Below are 24,486 nucleotides of genomic sequence, written 5' to 3'. Positions count from 1 at the left end.
AAACTATAATTACTTCTTCTTTGGTTCACCCTCTAAGGTGAACCTCTAAATTCACCGACCAATAGAATTGTGTTATTTTGTATTTGATATATTTTAAAAAAAAAAATAAAATATTGTCAAATTATATTATGTTTTTAAAATAAAAAAATAAATAAATAAATAAAAAATAAAAATAGTAGTAATTACAAAAAAATATATTTTTAACTCTAAATCCTAATCTCTAAACTCTAAACCCTAAAGCTTTGGATAAATCCTAAACTCTGAATCAAAAACACCAAACACTAAAACACTCAAGGGTTTAAGATTTAAGGTTTACTATTTAGTGTTTTTTATTTAGATTTTATGGTTTATCCAAGGGTTTAGGATTTACTCAAGGGTTTAGGGTTTAAGATTTTAGGGTTTAGGGTTTAGTGTTTTGCTGACGACGTTAAAAATATTTTTTAATTTTTTCTTTCTTTCTGTAACTACTATTTTTTATTTTTTTTACATTTTTATTTTTAAAATATAATATAACTTGACAATATTTTATTTCTTTTTTTAAAAGATATCAAATTTGAAATAATGAAATCCTATTGGTTGGTGAACCTAGAGGTTCACCTTAAGGGGGGAACCCAAGAATAACTCAACTATAATATAAAGATTCTGTTCATGAAAAATACTCAAGTTTCATTCAGCAGATAGATTTAAATTGTACCATATAGGATTTTTTTATTGAGCCAATGCTAAAGAATGTTCCTATACATGATTCACTAGCTTAGCTTTCATAAGGAGAGACGCTTGAGACTGCAAACGAAGATTGGAGGATGCATACAAGTACAAAGGATCTAGTAATGTTTTGTTACTATAACAATAAAAAGTTGAAAGGCACATTTTAAAAGAAAAGTAATTAAAATCGTTAAAATTCAAATTTAAAATAATAAAACTGTTTAGAACAAAGTAGTATTTATTTAACAGTTTTACTAAATCACATTAACTGATGAAAAAAATGCTATCAATTTTTTTTTCAAAAATATATGAATAAGAAAACAGATATTTTTTTCTTATAAAAAAATTATAAAAAATATAAAAGTACAAACATGATCAATTTATAGAGTTAAGATACAAAAATCGATTCAAATCATTTAAGAAAAGAGTTGATTACATATTTAGACACAGCCCTTGAGAGAAACGGAATTGTTTTGTGAAACGGGATTGGTTTATATAATAAACTGTAAATTTTCTTCTTCTATGTTTTGAGATCTACATGTATATATTTGTTTTAATATTTTAATTTTTTACAAAATATAAAGTTGTGTTATGTGGACAGAGTTTCGCTGGACAATGCTATCTGAACGAATAAACTGTGTACAAATGTATTGGGGATGGACTGGTTGTGGACGAGAGAAATATAGATTAAAACTGAGTGGACATAATGACATGTATATATATGTACACAAAATTGGTTAGAATTGAAAGAAGAAAATACACCAGTTAAAGTGTCATTCCAAGAGCCAAAAATGTTACAAAAAATATTGATGAAAGAAGTTTAGACAAGATGAAGATATATGTGTGGACATAGACAAAATCATTGTGGACAGACAAATTGTGGATGCGCATATATTTCATAAAAGAATTGTGGACGAAAGATGTGTTTCCACGACTAAAATAGAACAATTACTAGTGTTTGTCCTGTACTACGCACAAGAATTTTCTTTTCTTACAATAAAATAGAAATTAGTTATACATGCACATAGTTTACATGTGTGAAACTTGGCGAAAAACTAAACATAGAATTAACAGACTTATCATTGATTAACCATAAACATAAAAATAAAGTCAGATTTGTTCAATACAAATATTATTTTAAAGCTTTCTTAGTTATTCTGTTATGTCTTTTGTATTTTCCTGATTCAAACTTGTTATGAGCAATCTATGTCTTTGGATTCTAAAAATCTTCACCTGTATACAATTTTACAAATCGATTATTTAAAAAAATATTAAGTTACGTTACATGATAGTTTGAGAATATGTGATATTTACTACGTAAGTATGCATGCTGCAATAATTTGTAAATCTAAATAACATAAATGATAAATTATATACACCATAGATGACTAAAATAAAAATCATCGATCAAATGCTCTAATCAAAATGCCACTGTGAAAGAAATGTGTTCTTAATTGACACACCATAGCTTATCTTAATTGACACGTACATTGACTGGGGGAATCCGATCTTGAGAATTAGGTACTCCATTCAAAGGTGATTTTGCAGCTCCATATTAGAAGAACAACATGTTTCTTTCATAGCTCATTTGTTGTTCTAATGTCTGAAAAATATGGTAGAAATGTTTTGAGTATGACAAAAAAAGGCTATAGAAATCCCCATATAGAACATTTGAGACACTACCTTTTTCAAGGTATGTTATCTTTTCGGATTAGTGAAGGAACCTAAGAACACAAATACTTGTAGCAGAGATAAAATCTATATCATCCACAACATGAATATCAACAGACTAAAAGTAGTAATGACTCAGGAGGATCAAAAGGATCAAGTACAAACTAAATCATATAGCAAGATCCAAGAATGGTTTTTAAAAATTGTAAAGAGACGTCCGGACTTATATTTATTTTTTCCTCTGTTGCTCCTCAGTTCTTCTAGATTGAATCCTCCTAATATTTTTTTTTTTTTGAATCCTCCTAATATCACAAACCACACTTACATATAAAACATACGACTATGTACAGTTTAGACTTAAAGTCAACTATCAAGCGGTTTAAGTATACTCGGAATTAAGTATACTCGGAATGAATTTTACATGTTAGAACATGGTTTGAGATCCATGTGTACAGTGCTAGTATCCATAGAAAAATAACCAAGCACATAAAATATGATCACCCAGAAATGATGAGTTGGATATCCAACAACTTTCAATCTTTTCATCTTCCATTCTTTTATAGAGAGCTTCAGTTGTAAAAGAGAGCTTCAGTTGGGAAACATGAGTATAACCAGTGACATCTATTTGTTTCCTGCAAAAAGGGTACATATATTTTATTTTCTTCACATATGTTTTACGTGAAAGTATATGTAGAAGATGTAATTGAGATGAGAAATGTGTCTAAACCTTTATCAACTGTAACTACTTACAATCCTTGAAGCAAATACATAGAAGAAGAAAAATGACGCAAGATAACCATGGAGAGCTTGCTAGGGAAGACAAAGTACAATTCATCCTGAGTTTTATGATAGAAGAAGCCGATAAATCGTGAAATCAAGGTGGCTTTGGATGAAAAAAAACTCGGGATCTTAGAATGAAAGATTTGTGCAAATTTTGAATTAGGGTGTTAAATGGAAAGAGTATAGAACACTCAAGTGATAGTGGGTAGTTATATTTTTTTAAAGCATTTTTGTTTCAATATTATCTTGTCTTAATTTTTTTTTTAAACTGTAAACAATAATTATTCGACAGAATTAAATGTTTGTAGATCACACAATTTGAAATATCTCACCTTCGAATAAGGGTAATTGTCGATGAAGACAAATGATTATAAGAGTTTTGAAAAGTGCAAGTATTATCTGGTTTTATTATAATTTATAGAGGAGAAGGAAAATATGGCAAAATATATAAGCTAATGTAAATTATTTTATTTAGAGAAAAATTAGGAAGTGAGCAGTTGAATATTTTGGAGTGCGTTACATCATCAGACACATTGTTCTTTTTTTGACAAGATAAGAGACTTCTCACTTGAGGGACACATTGTACTCTTCCACCCCTTGTGGTTTTACAGCAGTATCCCTCACGCTTGGTTAAGAGAAACTAGAGGATGGCTGCATTTTTTTATTTTATTTATTTTTTTCTCAACTTTTTCTTTGTTTTTTTTGCAAAGTTCTTATGTTTTTATTTGTTTTTTTCTCAGAGTTTAAGACATTTGAAGAAAGTATAATTATTACAATAAATTGTAATTTGTTTTTCTCTATATTTTAACATCCATTTTCATATATATATTTTATATATTTCAACAATTATATAAAAAAATGTATGGACATAAGAAGTGTGGATGCAAAATTGTGAACATGTAAGAAAAATACGTAAACATAAAAAGATGTGGATATGGATGGATAAAAAATATAGAAAATCTCTTTAAAATTTTCGTGGATGAGGTTTCATGAACTAAGTTTCATGGATGTGTTTTCTTGGACAAGTTCTTATATTCCTAATCATCTTACATAATTTATTAGTATATGTGGACAAGTACTTTATGCATACCGTGTAGTTTTTATGTACATGTATTTTGTGTAAGCCACTTTGGTGAACAAATGGGTGTGGACATGAATAATAAAAGTTTGGTCGTTAAAAAATATGGACATGGACAAAACAAATATGAAAAATGTGAAAAGATAGTAGTACCCGAACATAGAATAGTGAATTATATGGATAAATTCATATGTACAGTTTTGTGTGGACATATAAATTTGGATATTCAATCCTAAAAATACACCTTGAACATGTTTGTGTGAACGTAAGATAGAGGGAGATCTAGTTTAAAGTTTAAAATCTTCCAAAGTTTTGTTGGGGTCAAATTGAAAATAGTCAAAATTTAAAGGTGTATCCTCAGCTCGCTTGCGAGACTTTCGTCATGTTCAATAAGATGAGAAACGATTTATTCTAGAATTGATTCCATAAGCTGTAACAGAAAGCACTTAAAGAACAACAACAAGATCTTCAGAGTAATCTTCGTTTTTTTTTTAGTTCTTCGATTTCGTCATGGTGACAGAGGATGACAAAAATTAAAGAAAATTGGAAACTTGCAGAGATAGAAAGATTAGGAAAGAGAGAACCGATAGAAGATGAAAGAGAAAAAATAGATCTGAAAATTGATAGTGGGAGAGAGAAAAAGAAATGAATTTACAAATTAGAAATTTTTATTATTTTATGATACATAAAGTAATTAGAAAAGAGTGTATTTGAGGGGTAGGTAAGACATTCCACACAGATAATATGTGCCTCCAAGCTCAAGTGTCTGAATGTGTTATTCCAAAGATATAATGTGTGGGTAAAAATTTCAATATTTTGACTGCAGAGAAATAGGAGATGAAAAGATTTTACTTACAAATTCTATTTTTTTAAAAAAAATTAAGAAATCCACACACGATGTGTAACCATTTTAATTTTTTTGTATTTGTCTAATTTTTATCGTTTAGTTCAATTGTTCAAATAATATATATAGTTTTGTTACTTTGTACGTATCCAGAGAATAATATTGCTGTTTTTGTATCACATATTCTCAAACTATCATGTAACGTAACTTAATTTTTTTTTAAATAATCGATTTGTAAAATTGTATACAGGTATGAAATAATTTGTAAATCTAAATAACATAAATGATAAATTATATACACCATAGATGACTAAAATAAAAATCATCGATCAAATGCTCTAATCAAAATGCCACTGTGAAAGAAATGTGTTCTTAATTGACACACCATAGCTTATCTTAATTGACACGTACATTGACTGGGGGAATCCGATCTTGAGAATTAGGTACTCCATTCAAAGGTGATTTTGCAGCTCCATATTAGAAGAACAACATGTTTCTTTCATAGCTCATTTGTTGTTCTAATGTCTGAAAAATATGGTAGAAATGTTTTGAGTATGACAAAAAAGGCTATAGAAATCCCCATATAGAACATTTGAGACACTACCTTTTTCAAGGTATGTTATCTTTTCGGATTAGTGAAGGAACCCTAAGAACACAAATACTTGTAGCAGAGATAAAATCTATATCATCCACAACATGAATATCAACAGACTAAAAGTAGTAATGACTCAGGAGGATCAAGAGGATCAAGTACAAACTAAATCATATAGCAAGATCCAAGAATGGTTTTTAAAAATTGTAAAGAGACATCCGGACTTATATTTATTTTTTCCTCTGTTGCTCCTCAGTTCTTCTAGATTGAATCCTCCTAATATTTTTTTTTTTTTTGAATCCTCCTAATATCACAAACCACACTTACATATAAAACATACGACTATGTACAGTTTAGACTTAAAGTCAACTATCAAGCGGTTTAAGTATACTCGGAATTAAGTATACTCGGAATGAATTTTACATGTTAGAACATGGTTTGAGATCCATGTGTACAGTGCTAGTATCCATAGAAAAATAACCAAGCACATAAAATATGATCACCCAGAAATGATGAGTTGGATATCCAACAACTTTCAATCTTTTCATCTTCCATTCTTTTATAGAGAGCTTCAGTTGTAAAAGAGAGCTTCAGTTGGGAAACATGAGTATAACCAGTGACATCTATTTGTTTCCTGCAAAAAGGGTACATATATTTTATTTTCTTCACATATGTTTTACGTGAAAGTATATGTAGAAGATGTAATTGAGATGAGAAATGTGTCTAAACCTTTATCAACTGTAACTACTTACAATCCTTGAAGCAAATACATAGAAGAAGAAAAATGACGCAAGATAACCATGGAGAGCTTGCTAGGGAAGACAAAGTACAATTCATCCTGAGTTTTATGATAGAAGAAGCCGATAAATCGTGAAATCAAGGTGGCTTTGGATGAAAAAAAAACTCGGGATCTTAGAATGAAAGATTTGTGCAAATTTTGAATTAGGGTGTTAAATGGAAAGAGTATAGAACACTCAAGTGATAGTGGGTAGTTATATTTTCTTAAAGCATTTTTGTTTCAATATTATCTTGTCTTAATTTTTTTTTTAAACTGTAAACAATAATTATTCGACAGAATTAAATGTTTGTAGATCACACAATTTGAAATATCTCACCTTCGAATAAGGGTAATTGTCGATGAAGACAAATGATTATAAGAGTTTTGAAAAGTGCAAGTATTATCTGGTTTTATTATAATTTATAGAGGAGAAGGAAAATATGGCAAAATATATAAGCTAATGTAAATTATTTTATTTAGAGAAAAATTAGGAAGTGAGCAGTTGAATATTTTGGAGTGCGTTACATCATCAGACACATTGTTCTCTTTTTTGACAAGATAGGGGACTTCTCACTTGAGGGACACATTGTCCTCTTCCACCCCTTGTGGTTTTACAGCTGTATCCCTCACGCTTGGTTAAGAGAAACTAGAGGATGGCTGCATTTTTTTATTTTATTTATTTTTTTCTCAACTTTTTCTTTGTTCTTTTTGCAAAGTTCTTATGTTTTTATTTGTTTTTTTCTCAGAGTTTAAGACATTTGAAGAAAGTATAATTATTACAATAAATTGTAATTTGTTTTTCTCTATATTTTAACATCCATTTTCATATATATATTTTATATATTTCAACAATTATATAAAAAAATGTATGGACATAAGAAGTGTGGATGCAAAATTGTGAACATGTAAGAAAAATACGTAAACATAAAAAGATGTGGATATGGATGGATAAAAAATATAGAAAATCTCTTTAAAATTTTCGTGGATGAGGTTTCATGAACTAAGTTTCATGGATGTGTTTTCTTGGACAAGTTCTTATATTCCTAATCATCTTACATAATTTCTTAGTATCTGTGGAGAAGTACTTTATGCATACCGTGTAGTTTTTATGTACATGTATTTTGTGTAAGCCACTTTGGTGAACAAATGGGTGTGGACATGAATAATAAAAGTTTGGTCGTTAAAAAATATGGACATGGACAAAACAAATATGAAAAATGTGAAAAGATAGTAGTACCCGAACATAGAATAGTGAATTATATGGATAAATTCATATATATGTACAGTTTTGTGTGGACATATAAATTTGGATATTCAATCCTAAAAATACACCTTGAACATGTTTGTGTGAACGTAAGATAGAGGGAGATCTAGTTTAAAGTTTAAAATCTTCCAAAGTTTTGTTGGGGTCAAATTGAAAATAGTCAAAATTTAAAGGTGTATCCTCAGTTCGCTTGCGAGACTTTCGTCATGTTCAATAAGATGAGAAACGATTTATTCTAGAATTGATTCCATAAGCTGTAACAGAAAGCACTTAAAGAACAACAACAAGATCTTCAGAGTAATCTTCGTTTTTTTTTTTGAGTTCTTCGATTTCGTCATGGTGACAGAGGATGACAAAAATTAAAGAAAATTGGAAACTTGCAGAGATAGAAAGATTAGGAAAGAGAGAACCGATAGAAGATGGAAGAGAAAAAATAGATCTGAAAATTGATAGTGGGAGAGAGAAAAAGAAATGAATTTACAAATTAGAAATTTTTATTATTTTATGATACATAAAGTAATTAGAAAAGAGTGTATTTGAGGGGTAGGTAAGACATTCCACACAGATAATATGTGCCTCCAAGCTCAAGTGTCTGAATGTGTTATTCCAAAGATATAACGTGTGGGTAAAAATTTCAATATTTTGACTGCAGAGAAATAGGAGATGAAAAGATTTTTTTTTATTTAACTTTTTACAAAATTTCGTCGCATGTCAAAATCTGATTCACAAAATGATCACACTACTCGGACACAACCCAAAATCAACTAACCAAATACCCAATAGAAAATTAGATTCAGCTGGAAAAGAGGATGAAAATCAAACTCCATGCCATATAGAAGAAATAAAATCGTGAAAGACTTCAACTTTACAGAACCCAACACACAAACTTGAGTATTCTCCAGATCCATTCCACAAACCATTGAAACCAGTAATTCTACCTTTTCAACTAAGGATAGCTAAATATAACGAAGAACATGGCGAACGAAGGCGATGATTTCAGTAAATGTTGAGACGGCTAAAAGGTTATATGTTACGGATCTTAAGGAAGAACACAATGAAGACAAAACTCAAAACTTCAATTAACGAGATCTTAGAAATTCAAAAAGGAATCTTGTCGATCTGATCGACGGGATGTCCGCTTGGACATGCTGCCGGAAATTTGAAATCGGCACCGATATTGTCGTAGATTGGAGATTTGAGGATGTGTCTCAAGGTGATTGAGAAGAAAGTAAGTTTGTGGAGGTTTCGCCTGCTGTCGAGAAGAAAATGGGGAAAATCTGAAATATTAGAGGGATAAGGATTTAGTTGAATTGCAATTGAGAACAGACTCAGTTCCGTTCCGTTTCATTTAGTTTAGGGTTTATAGTGTCTTTTCTCTCTCTAGAAGTGTGTCGCCAGCGGTTTGTGTCCTAAGGTGTAATTGCAAAGTGGAAAAATGTCCGAGGGTGTAAAAAAATTCTTAAGAGAAACGCGAGTAGTGCTTTGATTTGGGTCACATGTGTTAAATGTGCCGGATTTGAACTGAAAATACGGTCGAGGGGTTGTTTGTAAAAGTAAATATATTTAACAAAGGAAAGCAGAAGCCCTATAACTTTACACCCACGTATTCTGCAGAACAAAGATGGTGATGAAGTTTTCGCAAGGGATTTTCGCCAAGGTAAGCAAGGTTTAATCTTTTATTCCGGATCCTCCCTCCGATTTCTCTATTCGTTATTTTAGTATATTGTCTGTGTCGTCCAGATTTGGGGATTTCATCCATTGCCTCTCCCCCCCCATGTTCTCGAGGGTCAAGCATGCTTTAGCTTTCTCGAAAATTTATGGATACTGCTATATAGCGGCCTTTGGTGGTGCTGGATTCCTGCTCGGTACGTTGTTTGTAAGCTTTTTTATTATTTATTTTGGTTTCACTAGAAACCGTCTTCTTCATGAAACCTGTTTGCTTGGTTTCTTCTTCAGGTGGTGTGACAACAAGCCCCGTCTCAAAGGGGCTTCGGGAAAATGAAAAGGTAAATAACCTCAAGGGATTGGATTAAAGTCTTTTTTCTTCTTGTTTCTTTCCTACATAATTCTTCTTCTCTTTTTCTTTTCAGCTTTTCGTTTGAAGGTCTCCAACGTCTGGAAAAAATGGAGGCCAGGAGAGGGAAGTGGACTGCCTCTCTTAAAGAGGAAACAAAGTGATGGTAATTGGTTGCGTCTGTTTGTTTCTGTTTCGTTTTTGTTTTTGATGAACACATTATGTAATAACTACTACTTCATGGTTGTGGCTTTAAATTTTATATCTTAAGCTAAGAGAGAGAGAGGAAATTACATTATTTTTTTAACATCAGCGGTATTGTACCTTAGCAATCAAGATTAGCATAGAGCATGTACGCATATTATAAAAGTCAATTGGGGTTTTGGGATCTTGCCATAAAGAATATGATGTAAAAATGAAAAAACAATACAAATGAGCCATCTGCATATAAAGCATGATATATAACACAACTATAAAACTACGAAGATGATAATTGATAAGTCACTATAAAAACGCTCATGGTAGGAGACAACAGCACACAATCATCGATCTCTCTCTTACATTCATCACTGTAATAACTTTAAACACAAATGACAACTTCATCTGAATCAACTCGCAAGGTTGGTTAGTAAGAAGCCTATTGTAAAGATTCAACAACAATGTTCTCCGCTGACTCATGGTCTGGATATTGTTCCCACTGTGATGATCTTCAGCACTTGGTGCCTCAACCGCGGCACCTTCTTTGCAAGAGACTTGGGGATATCGAGATCATCTTGAGCATTAACAATAACAGAATTATTTATGCTATATAAACCGTCACTCTCATAGCATGTATGCTTCCACAATACTTTGGTTTGGGTCATTTGTGTATAATGAGCCGGTTTTGGATTCAGAATCTTAGTTGGATACAATCAGATTTAAAGGTAAAATTAGCAAAAATACACTTGAGCATTATTAAGTAATGATTTCATAACAATAAAAAATTGAAAAGGCGCATTTAAAAAAAAAGTAATTAAAATCGTTAATATTAAAATTAAAATAAGAAAATTCGCTTAGAACAAAGTAGTATTTATGAATGGCTTTACTAAATTTTCATTATATGAAAAAAAATTGCTAAGAAAACAGAGTTTGTTTCCAAGAAATTTTATAAAAACTTAAAAGTACAAACATGATCAATTTGTAGAGTTAAAATACATAGAGGATATATTTATTACAAAAATCGATTCAATGAATTTAAGAGATACTGCTTTGATTTGGGCCACAAGTAAATAAACATTACAAAGGAAAGCAGAAACCCTAGTTTTACACCCAAAGGAAGGACTCAACGGAACAAAAAATGATGATGAAGCACGCGCAAACGATTTTGGCCAAGGTTAAGCTAAGAATTATTATTTCATTCCGGATCCCCCTCTCGATTTCTCTATTCGTGATTGTAGTATTGTCTGTGTCGCCGAGATATGCAGTATTGTCGGAAAGGGATTTCATCCATCGCCTCTTCCCCCCTGTCCTCGAGGGTCAAGCATGCTTGGGAGGAGCAGGACAAATTAGTTCTTGGTTTAGCGTTTATTGGTGGATGGTTTAGCAAAGCTCTCATAAGTATGGTATTTTTAAATTCATGTGTGGATGTTTCCAACTTTAATTCTCCAGAATGTAACTATTTTTCTTTTTCCTATTTTCAATGAATGGATGTTTCAGATGTTTACAAGAGAAGAGAGGATTGGTATAGAATACACAGATTCCTCGATGCTGAGAAAAAGCGTATTGAAGAGACACGTGCCCTTATTCGAAAGGTAAGTAAAGTTTGATACATTTCATATTATTATTTTTTGGTAATCATATGTTAAACCATTAGTTTTATTTCAGGAAATGAAGAAATTGAAGGAACTGGATGTTTGATGTCTAGGCTGCAATTTATTGTCTTTTGTTTTGGGTTGTTTGGTGTTTTATCTGCACTCTCTCTCGTACTACTCTAATGGTGGCTTGCTTCTTGTCTTGTGTTCGTTTGGTGTTTTGAAACTGTTTTATTTTCATCCCCTATATATGTTGCCACTTGCAAACCTACGCTACTTTTTTTTTATACGTCGTTGTATCTCTGACAAAACAATTTTTTTTACCATGGTGCTTTGAAAAAAGAATTTCTTTACTTTTCATTTGTGGTTGAACTACAAAATAAGGAGCTTCATTTGTGGTTGAACTACAAAATAAGGAGCTACATCACATCATCGAAAAGAAGAAGCAAGTGTTTCATTGTTATCAATCTTACAGTTTCCTACAACAATAATATAAATTTTTTTATCAATATAAATCTAGATATCAAATTTTTCTCGGTGTCCATATTTTAAAGATTCTATTACGTATTCGCTATAGATGGAAAGAACAATGTGAAAGAAGATGACAAGGACCTCCAACTATGCTCAACCATACGTAAATACTCTTTATATAATTGTTATTGTAATACTATATATAATGAAATTTTGAACTTATTATTGTATAGTTAATAACATCAAATACTTTCACTTTAAAAAAACAAACATCAAATACTGTAGTTTGATCACTACGTAAGGATTCGTCAAATATTAGCATATGTGTTTTTCGGCTGTAAAACTTTGGCCGTAAAATCTTAGCTCTAGATTTTCTTTTTAAAGCACGATTGGTATACATTAGCTGTAGATTAGTATTATATATATATATTAAACAACATACTAATAGAAACAAAATAAAACTTATAATAATAATAATTTTACTGAATAAATAAAAATAAAGAATTCTAAAAAAAAAACCATTTAAAAAAAAGTAAAAAAAAAACTTTTAATATAATAATAAATCAATAGCTAGTCTATCCACGAGTATTCCATAAATCCATTGCAATGGTGGTGCGTTGGTTGCACCAACATTGTTTTCACCATTGTTATTTGCCATATCTTACAAATATTATTAAAATGTATATTAAATTAGATCAAATATAACCATACTTAAAAAGAATTGAAAAATACGAGAGGAAAAGATAGTTAAAAACTAGAAGAAATAATAGTTCATGCTCTAATGACTACAACAAACAATCTAATATACAATTTAAAAACTAGTTCATAATCAAATTAATATGACACGAACATAAAAGAAAACCAGATGAACTTGTGTAATATTAAGCGTAACATATTATTGGTTTTCTTTTCCATGGAACTAGTGTTCATAATCAAATTTCATCGTACATCAATAACATAAAAGAAGACCAGATACGATAACATAAAAGAAGACGAAGAGATGGGTTACGTACCTTCTTGTTGCCTCTTCTTATTCTTCTTGTTCTCTCTGGATTTTTTTGGCTCTCTTACGTAGGTAGTATATATATGTTTACAACTAGGGCTTTTAGTTTTAGTGTTTATCTCAGGTTTCGTTAGTGTTTATCTTATTTTTTGAATAAAAGTTAAATAAAATATTCATTTTTTCTTTTGGAAAGCTCACAAAACTGAGCCGTAGAGAATTTGCTTTTCAGAGCCGTAAACTAAAGCAAAATATGGATTTGGCTGTGAGTTTTAAAAAGATAACCAGAGCATGATTGTTTTGATTTTGGGGCTGTAGAGAGATTTGAAGCTGTCTAGAGCACTCACGGCACTTACCAATCACCCCCTGTATATAGGGGTTGATTGGTAACTGCTGTGATTTCATTTTTTGACTTTAGAAATATTGCTGTGGTTTTTATTGCTTTGGCTTTAGATTTTTAATTTTTAAAAGTCTTTAAATATGGGCTGTAGGTTTTTGTCTCTGCAGAGAAATTGTAAAGACATAATTTCAAAGAAGTGCTGTGGATTTTATAAAAAGGCTGTGAACTTAAAAAAAAATAGAAATCAAGATTGGTGTAGATTTAGTGCTCTAGAAAGAAATGAGGCTGTAGAGAGCACTCACAGCCACTACCAATCACACCCATAATGAAATTATGAATACTGTACTTTGATCACTACGTAAGGATTCGTCACTACGTAACGTAGTTTGATCACTACGTAATTTTGAATACTGTAGTTTGAAATTTTGTCGAATACTACATCAAATACTGTAGTTTGATACCTACGTAAGGATTCTTCGAATACTATATATAATGAAATTTTGAACTTATTATTGTATAGTTAATAACATTGAATATTCGTCGAATACTAGTTTACTAATACATTTATTTTTTCTGTATTCATATAGGAAACTTACACACTAGGATGATGATTTTGGCAATGTTTTGGAAAAGAAGGAAATATTATAAAAACCTAATAGATTTGACTCGTGCAAGGCACGGGAGTAATACTAGTTAATCATAAATTTGGAACCAAGATCCTCAATCTCGAAAACCCTAGACTCTCCAATTCGACGAGGACAAAAGAAGATGTTGCGTTTCCTGGGAAACACATTGGCTAAGGTAATCGATAGATCTTGTCTCTCTTGCTGTGTTTGATTTTATTTTGCCTTTGTCTCTGTTCACTGAGGTTGAATTAAACGAATAAATATGCAGTCTTGTGGCAAGGGGAGGCTACAGTATCGTGATTTTTCATCCGTGAGTGATCAGAAAGGTATCTCATTTATTGGCATATCAAAATTTCTCCTTCAATCAGTTTTTTTTTTTGTTCCTAATTTTTGTTGGAATCAGCTTTTTTTGTTTGTTTATTTGTTAGCTGTCTCGAAATTTTATGGATACTGCTTTAAAACGGTCTTTGGTGGTGCTGGATTCCTGCTCGGTATGTGGTTTGTAAGCTTTTTTTTTTAATTATTATTATTATTATTTATTTTGGTTTCAATAGAAACAATCTTCTTCATAAAACTCTGTTGTTTGGGTTTTTCTTCAAAGGGACTTCGGCAACTTGAACAGGTAAATAGCGTGGTTAAACTGTTAAAAGTCTTTTCTTCTTTCTTTCTTTCTAATCTTCCCTATATAATTCCTCTTCTCGTTTTTTTGTCAGGTTTACATCGAAGAAATGCCAAATGCGGATGAAATAGAGGCCAGGGTGGCCAAGTTGATTACCTTGAGAGAGGAATTAATGAAGTGATGGTATTTGGTTGGGTCTGTCTGCTTGTTTCTGTTCTGTCTTTGTTTGCTGTCGTTTTTGAACATTATCTGCCAATCAATGTAATGACTTACTTCATGATTGTGTTATATGTGGGCTTAGATAAAGATCCAACCCTTTAAATCCTTTCCTAAGTACAAAGCTGAGAGATGGTGAGAGATTGGCAATCCAACTAGGTACTTGTATAAATCGTCTCCCGTCAGTTCCCCTTAGGGATGTTAAAATGGTAAAATCCAACTCATTTAAACCCACCCCGTTTAAGACCCACCCCATTTAAAATCCATATCCGTTTAGATCCATTTAAAAATAGATCTATTAGGTGTACCCATTTAGATCCACAAATTTTGTACAAACCCATTTAGGTGATGATTGTTTGTTTGGTTTCTAGTTTTTGGATTTTGGTTTTTGGTTTTTAATTTTTAGTTTTTGGATTTTAGATTTTGGTTTTTGGTTTTTGGTTTTTGATTTTGCAGTAGATATTAGTTTTTTGAAAAACATGATTTGTGATTTTAGATTTTAGTTTTTAGTTTTTGGCTTTTGTTTACAAAATAATGAAATGAAAATATTATCAATAGTAAAATATTTATTATGGAAATAAAAAATATAATATCATTACCAAAACACACATAAGCTTATTTTTTTTACAAAAAACAGCAAAAACAAATATAATTTTATGTTTAAACATAAACTTAGAATTTTAATTATGTGTTTAAACATAAGTTATATATACTTTGTTTTATAATTTTACTATATTTATACATAATCTAGCTAAAATTATTAAAAGGTACATTAATACAACTAAATTTATACATATTTTTTTTGTATTTGCTAAATTTTAGAAATTAAATTTCTTTTTTTTATTAATTATTTTTAATTTTTTATTAAATTTTTTTATAATTTAATAAATTAAATTAAAAAATGTGGCTATCGGTTCATTATTAGATAAAATATTATTCAACTGTAATAGCTTTGGTAAAATTAAGCTATGTTATAAATATTATTCTTCTTAATTTTGATTCTAAGTTATTTTAATAAAAATTAAAATTATTATTAAAAAGGCCCTTTATATCCTACAAAAGAATTATTATTTTTTTACTGATATAGATTATTTTGTAGTTTTAGAATTTAAATTTAAATGATAGACAACATTTTTTGTTGATTCTTGGTAATTTGGAATAGTTACTATATTATCACTAATCTATTTATATTTATTTATATTATATTAATGCTCAAATATAGAAATAATATTTTAAAAAAAACAAAAAACAAAAGGTCACGTACATTGTTTAAGGAAACCAAAAAATCTGGTTTTTAGTTTTTGCTAAGAAGTAGGTAGTTATTTTAAAATCTGGTTTCCCTAAATTTTAGGGAATCTATTTTTCAAAAATATTGATTGGTAAAAAAGTAGATTTTAGAAAATCAGAAACCAAAAACCATTTTAAAAACTGCAAAAAATCAACCTCTTAGTCTCATTTAATCTATTGTTGATTTAATTTTTAATTGTTTTAACTTTATTTAACCCATTTTTAATTGTTTAACCCATTTGTAATTGTTTAACCCATTTAACCCATTTTCAATTGTTTTAACAAAAATTAAAGGGCAAATCTCCAAAATAGCACATTTCTAAGTTTATATCACAAAAATAGCACTCAAAAACTAAAATGACCAAAATAGCATTTTATCTTTTGAAAATTTTAATTTTTTTATTTTTCAAAATTTGAAATCTTATCCCCAAAACCTCATTTCTCAACTCTAAACCCTAAACCCTAAACTCTAAATCCTAAACCCTAAACTCTAAACCCTAAACCCTAAATCCTAAACCCTAAACCCTAAACTCTAAACCCTAAACTCTAAACCCTAAACCCTAAAATTTAAACCCTAAACCCTAAACTCTAAACCCTAAACCCTAAACCCTAAATCCTAAACCCCACCATTTAACTCTAAACCCTAAGTTTGTGACTTTTGATAAAACATTAAGTGCTATTTTTGTGACTTTTGACCTTGAGTGCTAGTTTGATAACAAAAACTTGATTTAGTGCTATTTTTGTATTTTTCTCAAAATTAAATGAAACAAATAAAAAAAATTAACGGATTTTTATTATATAAACGCAAATTAAATTGTTTTGGTAAAACCGTAAAATCGAGTTTTCTTCTAAAACCGCAAAATTGATTTTTTCCGCTAATACCGCAAAATCAAGTTTTCCCACCAAAACCGTGAAATCAGATTTTCCCGCTAAAACCGTAAAATCAAGTTTTTCCACTAAAACCTTAAAATCGAGTTTTCCAGCCAAAACCGTAAAATCAAGTTTTCCCTCCAAAACGCAAAATCGAGTTTTCTCGCCAAATCGCAAAATCAGATTTTCCCGCCAAAACCCGTAAAAATCGAGTTTTTCCGCTAAAACCGTAAAATCGAGTTTTTCCGCCAAAACCGTAAAATCAAGTTTTCCCTCCAAAATGCAAAAACGAGCTTTCTCGCCAAATCCGTAAAAATTGAGTTTTCCTCCCAAAACTGTAAAATCGAGTTTTCCCGCCAAAATCGTAAACCGAGTTTTCTCGCCAAAATGCAAAACTAGATTTTTCCGCCAAAACCGTAAAATCGAGTTTTCTCGCCAAAACCGTAAACCCCCCCCCCCCAAAACCGTAAAATCGAGTTTTCTTGCCAAAACCGAAAATCGAGTTGCGAAAACGCAAAATCGAGTTTTCCCACCAAAACCGTAAAATCGAGTTTTCTTGCCAAATCACAAAATCAGATTTTCCTGCCAAAACCGTAAAAATTGAGTTTTCTCGCTAAAACCGTAAAATCGAATTTTTCGCCAAAACTATACAATCAGATTTTCCTAAAAAAATAATTAATTAATTCTATTTAGTTAAATGAGTTAAAAGAATCTCTACTAATTTTAAGTAGAATCCATTTAATAAATGAGTCTTAACAAAACAACACATTTAAAATTCATTTAACTAAATGGATCTAAATGAACTTTTTTTTTTTTTAATCCATTAAAAACCCGCTAACAAAACCCATTATAACATCGCTGGTTCCCGTAGTCGATTCCGCATCGACATATACGCACAATTGTATATCCTCGCTTTTTATTAAGCGCGTACCGAGACACTCCACCTACGATCTCGACCGCTCTGTCTTCCTCCATTCGCCGTCAATGGTTCTCTCCGAATGGTTCTAGTTTTGTTCGTCCGAGATGTTACGTGATTTTCTGTTTGCCGAAGACATCCAGACAAATGTCGTTTTACGTGATTTTCTGTTTTTTTCATTTTTCCTTCATAATTTGTCTCTTTTTTTTTTTTTTTGTAAACAGCTCTATTTGGTCGTATTCACAAGTATTTTAACATCAAGAACTTGTTAAATTTAAGTCGTGATATGTTGGTAACAGTCAGTAACACGTGATGCAAATACAAAACAGCAATATACGAGATAAAACAAGCAGTATATACAATTATAACAAAAAGTCAAAACAATCATAATACGTAGTAAAAGTTGTAACGATTGCGTAAACAAAGTTGTAACACAATCATTCTCTTATTTTGTCGCTTTCTTGGCTCATCATTACAGACTTTGGCACTCTAATAATACTTCCTCCATTGCCACCTTGAAGGTGAGTGTTATTCAGCTTCCTCTTGTTCATTTCTGCGTACATGTCTTCTATCATCGGCTTCCCCGCGCATTTATAAACCAGTTTGATACCTTTCATCACACACAAACAAAACAAAAAAGAGACACTTATTTCACTTGCTATTTGGATTTGAGTAACAAAACATACGTGCGTCTAAAGTCAAAATATACCTGACTTCTTGTCAATCCACTTCGTATAGCAAGAAGATGTTTCTCTGAATCTTTCGGGTAACTATACCCAAAGAGAATACAACAATATCATTTGCTTAGCTAACAAATGTCATCACAAAGTATAGACTTAAGAAAGAGTTAATTCTTACGGGTGAAGAAAGTTTTGGAACATCCATGTACGTAGAACCAAGACTGATTTCTCAGGCAAACCTCGTTGCGGTCTCCAAACCTGATGGTTCTTACGTTTTAGCTGCTGAAGAAGGCAATGCTGGTGGAAGATTGAGTCTTCTTGAGACTTCTCTTTGCCTCTCTCTAAAACCCGATCCCATCATGAGTATCTTCTTGCTGATTCTCTCTCTCAGGTTCTTGTATAAGTAGGAGATAGTTTGGAGTGCAAACCTGGTGTGTAGCTGAGGATCTAACTCGGTTGCTGCATGGAACGCTGATACAACCGTATGTATCTCGTCAACGCAATGACTATATCGATCATCCACCAGAAGACATTCATCAACTCGAAAAAACTTTCAGTAAATCCTTTCTTAGCTTATGTAACAATGTCTGAATATGCATACCATTTGAAGAAGATCCAGGAGGTGGGTTTTCTTTGCTTCTCATGCTTGTCTTTGCGAACCGCCATCAAGAAACTCGTTTAGATTCTCATAACATGAAGTAAAGGCTGAGTTTGTACCCTCTGACTCGGTTCCTCGAGATGAGAAGTAGCATTGCCGTTGAGGGAGTATGTGGCGAAATGAGATAGTATTTCTTGAACAGAGTGAAGGTACTTTGAGCCAAATATGACTTGAGAGACGTTATTAGAAACGTCTTTGGTGCTGGAAGAAGCTTCTCTGAGGTTCCTCTAGTAGATTCAGTAGCAGCACAAAAACTTATCTCCGAGCACTCATCAGAAACATCTGTGGCATGAAACCACCGAATGTAGATATTATTGGTTCACTAAGACCAACAACACCTTCTACGCAAAGCCGGTCCTAGAGGTGTGGGGGCCCTATTCAAATTTCTTTTTAATTTAAAATTAAAGATATTTTTAGTAAAAACTAATGTAAATTTCTTTAAAATATAAAGTTTGAAGTTTACTAACATAAAAATATATATTTATTTTAATTATATTATTAAACTTGTACATAGAATACATTAACAATTTTATTATTATATAAACTATTTCTTACTTTATATATTTAACACTATTTAATACAATAAATACACCTATATATACAAATAATTTTTTTTTTAAAGGGGCCCCACCAAATGGGGGCCATTAGGGCTGTTAACTGGCGGCCCAACACCCAAATGGGTTTATCCAGTTGAGCATATATTTTTCTAGACCCAAAACACCCACACCCATATTTAGCCCATACCCAATAATACTCAAACTCAACTTCACCCAACTGGACAGCCCAAACCCGCCCAATTATAAGTAAATCTGTTTAAACTCAATCTAAGTCTAATTTTAATGTCGTTGAAAAATTATAAATACAAATATGATGTAAAATAAATTCAATAGACTTCAATTTTTTATACCTGTGTTTTATGTAAAAAAAATTATAACTCTCTGTTTTATATTAAAAAAATTATAACTCTCTGTTTTATGTAAAACAAAATTATAACTCTGTTTTATAAAATGTTTCATTAAAGAAGTAAATATACACTTATACCCATAGGGTTAACTAATCCAAACCTTAGAGTTTAGAGTTAAGGGGTGGTGATTTGGGATTGAGATTTAAAATTTTATAAAATAAAAATAAATATTAAAAACTTGAAAATAAAAATTTTTTAAAATAGTTTCAAAAAGTATTTTCGAATTACAAAAAGAAAATTTGAAAAAAAAAATTAATTTTTTTTTAAAAAAAATGTTTTTATAAAAAAGTTCGAATTTAAAAACATATAATCTAAAACTATATAATTTTTTTTTTCATTTTTTAATATTTTTAAATTTTTTTTTTTTTTTTAGTTTTTTATATATCTAGAGTATTATGGTCCTTTTACTTATTAAATGAAATATTTTGGTCATTTTCCTCCTTGTGGTCTATTTTTGTGATCAAAACTTGAAAATAGTCTATTTATGAGAATTGCTCTTTATATAATGGAGAAATCTGGTTCAGGCCGGAGAAATCAAGTCACAAAATCGCAGATGAATCGTATAATTGATTTTTCAATTTTCTTCCAATATTAAAAAACCTATTTTTTAATGGGTTAATCCATTATGCAATTGGATTGGCCCAACTTGTCCATGGGCAAATTTGGTGTTCAGCCCAACTGGACCATGAAATACATGGGCATCCAACCAGATTGACGGCCCTAGACCCATTCAAATGTTTCGAAAGCATACCCACAAGCCCGGCTCTGCTTCTACGTATGGATATGCATGAAACTAACTGTTTTACGTTAAGCCAAATATAACCTAGAAGACGTTATTAGACATGTCTGAAACATGTTCTACAGCATCGACAAGAGAGCCATACACACCTTGAGGACAGTTATCAGGATTCGGTTTGTCGGGAAAGTACAGAACATCCAAAGTGAAGAGCTTCTGCCTTATCGGCCAATCATGAGTTGGTCTCACGGATGACCTGCGGTATATGAGAATCTAAAGAGCGATATAGCATTTTCAGGATGGGGCTAGAGGAGAACTGTTCTGTGGAAAATGAACTTACCACCCTCAAGATTCAATTTTTCACTACCTTATGAAAACAAATTTGCAATATAATTTTTTTTGAAAATAATATGATAAGAAAACAGAGATTTTTTCTTTTAAAAAAGAAGAAATTCTAAAAAAAAACATGATCAATTTGTAGAATTATAAAATACATAAAAGATATATTTATTACAAAAATTGATTCAAATCATTTAAGGAAACACGAGGCCCGTGCAATATGGTAAAACCGAACTATACCGAACCGAACCGAACCGAAATAGACAATATGGTATGGTTTTGGTATATACCATATAAACCGAATGGATATGATTTTATAAAAACCGTAGGATTTGGATATGGTTTGGTTTATAATCGATTAAACCGAATAAACCGAATAAAACCGATCAAAAGTAAAAACATGTAAATATATACATATTTTATAACGTCACATGAAAAATATATTTGTTATATAAGTTATTCTTTTGTTAATAATTATTACCATATTTTTATAGAAATAAAGAATCATAATTTGAAAAACACTTAAAATATAATTAAATAACAATTCATCATAACTGAGACTTTTTATTTTCTTAGTCTTCTTCTTTTAATCATTTTGTTTTCTTTTATCATTGATTAAATTGAAGTGAAGGTTATAAATTTGATGGATAATAACTAGAAAAAATTCTTCACAATTTTTTTCTTATTTATAAACGAACAGAGTTTCACTCGATGAAGTATGAATTTGATGAACACTGAATATGGAAGAGTAGAAACATTTTCTTTCATACTTCTCTTTTTTTTTTTCAAAATTTCGAGCTTTGATTTTAATTCTAGATTTGATTATTTCATTTGTAGGTATAAGCGTTTTTATTTTTTTGTTCTTTTATTTTAAAATATAATATATTTTTAACAAATGACTGCAATGACAATATGACTCTAAAATTTATATAATATGATCTCAAACTAAATAATTATGTTTTGGTATAAAACCGAATAAACCGAAAACCGGCGGTTTATAAACCGAACCGAACCGAAGTAAATGTGGATTTAGAATGGTAGTTATATTTTACTAACCGAAATACCGAAAACCAAAAAAAACCGAACCGAAACCGAACCGATATCCGGATTGAACACCCCTACGAGTAGTGCTTTGATTTGGGCCACAAGTAAATAAACTAACAAAGGAAAGCAGAAGCCCTAATTTTACACCCAAAGGAAGCCACTCAGCGGAACAAAAGATGATGATGAAGCAGGCGCAAACGATTTTGGTCAAGGTTAAGCTAAGAATTATTCTTGTATACCGGATCCCCCTCTCGATTTCTCTGTATTCGTGATTGTAGTCTTGTCTGTGTCGTCGAGATATGCAGTATTGTCGGAAAGGGATCTCATCCATCGCCTCTTCCCCCATGTCCACGAGGGTCAAGCATGCTTGGGAGGAGCAGGACAAATTAGTTCTTGGTTTAGCGTTCATTGGTGGATGGTTCGTCAAAGCTAACATAAGTATGGTTCTTTGAATTATGTCTCCAACATTAATTCTCTAGAATGTAACTATTTCTCTTTCCTGTTTCCAATGAATGGATGTTTCAGATGTTCTCAAGCGAAGAGAGGATTGGTACAGAGTTCACAGATTTATTGATGATGAGAAGAAGCGTCTTGAAGGGAAACGTGCCCGTATTGAAAAGGTAAGTCAAGTTTGATACATTTTATTATTATTTGGTAAAATCTTATGTTGAAACCAATTGTTTTATTTCATGAATGGCAGGAACTGGATGATAATGTCTAGGCGACAATTGATTGTCTTTTGTGTTGGCTCGTTTGGTGTTTTATCCACACTCTCGTACTAATTTAGTGGTGGCGTGCTTCTTGTCTTGTGTTCGTTTGGTGTTTTTAAACTGTTTTTTTTTGTTCATCTCCTATATGTTTCAAACCTACTCTTCTTTCTTTTCTACGTTGTATCTCTGACAAACAAAATTTATACCATGGTGCTCTCAGACAAAAAAAAATTATTTACTTTTCATTTGTGGCTGACTTACAAAATAAGGAGCTACATGACATTATCAAAAGGAAGAAGTAAGGGTTTCATTGGTTTTTTCCAACAACAATGATATGAAATTTACGTTCACATACATTATACGTTTATCCATGTACAACCATAATCAATATAACGTTTTATATGGCTTATATTAATATAAATCTAGATAGCAATTTTTCGCTGTTTTCCTCGATTATATTTTAAACATTCTACTCTTTATATTATTGTTATTGTAATACCCTATATAATAAAATTTGGAACTTGTTGTTGTATAGTGGATAACGTCAAATAGTCTGATCACTAAATAAGGGTTTGTCGAATATTATTGCCTATGTGTTTTTGTGGAATAATATTTTAAAAATCTACTAGATTCGAGCCGTGTATAGCACGGAAGTAACACTTTTTAATAATAAATTTGGAACTAAGATCCCTAATCTTGAAACCCTAGGCTCTCCAATTCGACGAGGACAAAAGAAGATGTTGCCGTTCCTGGGAAACACCTTGGCTAAGGTAATCCAGAGAGATCTTTGTCTCTGGGTGTGTTTGATTTTAATTTTGCTTTTGTCTCTGTTCACTGAGGATGAATGAATAAATATGCAGTCTTGCCGCAAGGGGAGGCTGCAGTGTCGTGATTTTTCATCCGGGAGTGAGAAAGGTATCTCATTATTTATTGGCATATCAATATCTCTCCTCAAGTCAAATTTTTTGTTTCTAATTCTCGTTGGAATCAACTTTTTGTTTGTTAGCTGTCTCGAAAGTTTATCGATACTGCTTCACAGCGGTCTTTGGTGGTGCTGGATTCCTGCTCGGTATGTGGTTTGTAATCTCTTATATATATATATATATATATATAGATTTTTTGGGTTCACTAAAAACGGTCTTCGTCAGGTGGTGTGACAACAAGCCCCGTCTCTAAGGGGCTTCGGGAATATGAAGAGGTAAATAACCTCAAGGGATTGGGTTAAAGTCTTTTTCTTCTTCTTCTTTCTTTCCTATATAAGTCTTCTTCTCATTTTATTTTCAGCGCTTCGTTAAAGGTCTCCAACGTTTGGAAAAAATGGAGGCCAGGAGGGGCAAGTGGACTTCCTCTCTTAAAGAGGAAACCAAGTGACGGTAATTGGTTGCGTCTGTTTGTTTCTGTTTTGTCTATGTTTGCAGCCGTTGATGAACACATTATCTGCCAATCACTGTAATAACTACTTCATGGTTGTGTCTTATAATATTTTATGTTTCT

The 24,486-nt window shown here is 31.2% G+C and overlaps 1 long non-coding RNA gene and 1 pseudogene across 2 annotated transcripts; one reads left to right on the top strand and one right to left on the bottom strand.

Moving 5' to 3' along the window:
* Positions 1 to 6,434: 6,434 nt before the first annotated feature.
* LOC111215342 lies at positions 6,435 to 15,215 on the top strand. 2 transcript variants are annotated; one of them, XR_007318291.1, is made up of 8 exons: positions 6,435 to 9,577; positions 9,669 to 9,718; positions 9,803 to 11,322; positions 11,422 to 11,516; positions 11,590 to 14,128; positions 14,222 to 14,279; positions 14,382 to 14,575; positions 14,667 to 15,215. It is a non-coding gene; the product is annotated as an uncharacterized LOC111215342 (long non-coding RNA). The 2 variants fall into 2 exon arrangements; XR_007318290.1 differs by having other exon boundaries at positions 14,382 to 15,215.
* Positions 15,216 to 17,388: 2,173 nt separating this feature from the next.
* LOC106363724 lies at positions 17,389 to 22,628 on the bottom strand (annotated as a pseudogene).
* Between the last annotated feature and the right edge of the window lie 1,858 nt (positions 22,629 to 24,486).

The sequence above is a fragment of the Brassica napus genome, chromosome C1 (assembly GCF_020379485.1).
Source record: "Brassica napus cultivar Da-Ae chromosome C1, Da-Ae, whole genome shotgun sequence".
Classification (NCBI taxonomy): domain Eukaryota; kingdom Viridiplantae; phylum Streptophyta; class Magnoliopsida; order Brassicales; family Brassicaceae; genus Brassica; species Brassica napus.
The sequence above is the reverse complement of the archived record's forward strand: the minus strand, read 5'-3'. Positions and strand labels throughout refer to the sequence as shown.